The following is a 948-nucleotide window of genomic DNA, read 5'->3' on the forward strand; positions in this document are numbered from 1 at the left end:
GCGCGGCCAGCCCCGGCGCCAGCGGGTCCCGCCAAGAGCCGAGCACGGCCGCCCCGGAGACCCTCCCGAGCTCCGCCAGACCGTGCCTCTCCCCCAAAACGGGAGACCAAGTCCCAGGGAGGAAAAGCAGCCCGCCGCGTTTGGCGAAGGAAAATAAAACGGGAGCCAGTCCCGGACCTGCTCCCCTCCGCCGCCAGGTTCACCCGGCGGCGCCTCGGGTCCGCGGATCGCCGCTTCCCGGCCCGCGAATAAACACAAATAAGCCACGAGCCTAGCGCGCCCGCGCACCGTCCGCATACATATGAGCACCCGGCCGCTCCTCCGCCGGCCCGGCGGCACGCTGCTTCCCGATCCCCAGCCCCCCGCCCGCGCCCGCGCCCCCCGCGGAAGGGCGCTGCCCCCACCTCTCACCCCAATCGTGCCCCGAGGCGCGAGGGCTGGGAGGCAGCTGCGCCCAAGCTGACAGCGGGCTCCCCGTTCCAGCCGACCCCCAGAGGCGGTGGCGACGGCCGCAGCAGCAGGAAGGGAGCGCGCCGACGACCTACGGCACAAGCCCGGGGGCCAGTGGCCCGAGCGAGCGCGCCCCCCAGACCTTTCCAGCCGCGGGGCGCCCCGGCAGCGCCCAGCACGGAGCGGCGCGCCCCTCCCCGGCCCCCACTCACCGCTGCCGAGCCGAGCGCTGCGGGGTGGGTGTGCGTGCCTCGGGGGGTGTGTGCCTGTGTTGGGGAGGGGTGTTGCTGGGGAACTGTTGCTCTCTGTTACGGCGGCAGCGGCGGCATCGCCCGGCAGTTCGCAGTACCCGCTCTCATCGCCCTCAACTCCTCTCTGCTGCGAGGTTAGCAAATCACCACCGGCTGCGGCGCCTCCGCCGCGTCCCACGTCAACGCCGAGCCCCCTCCCCTGCGAGGCCCCGGCGCCTCTCCATCTTTAGTGCTGGCGGCCGAGCCC

General features: G+C 73.7%; 1 protein-coding gene across 1 annotated transcript in view; it reads right to left on the reverse strand.

The window, feature by feature from the left end:
* ZBTB16 (zinc finger and BTB domain containing 16) overlaps nt 1–948 on the reverse strand; it is a 169,950-nt gene extending 169,002 nt beyond the window's left edge. The window contains exon 1 of the mRNA XM_004689246.1: nt 663–948. The gene's annotated coding sequence lies outside the window, so the exon portion shown is untranslated. The remainder of the gene's footprint in view (nt 1–662) is intronic.

The sequence above is a fragment of the Condylura cristata genome, unplaced genomic scaffold, assembly GCF_000260355.1.
Source record: "Condylura cristata isolate star-nosed mole 26May11 unplaced genomic scaffold, ConCri1.0 scaffold00025, whole genome shotgun sequence".
NCBI lineage: Eukaryota > Metazoa > Chordata > Mammalia > Eulipotyphla > Talpidae > Condylura > Condylura cristata.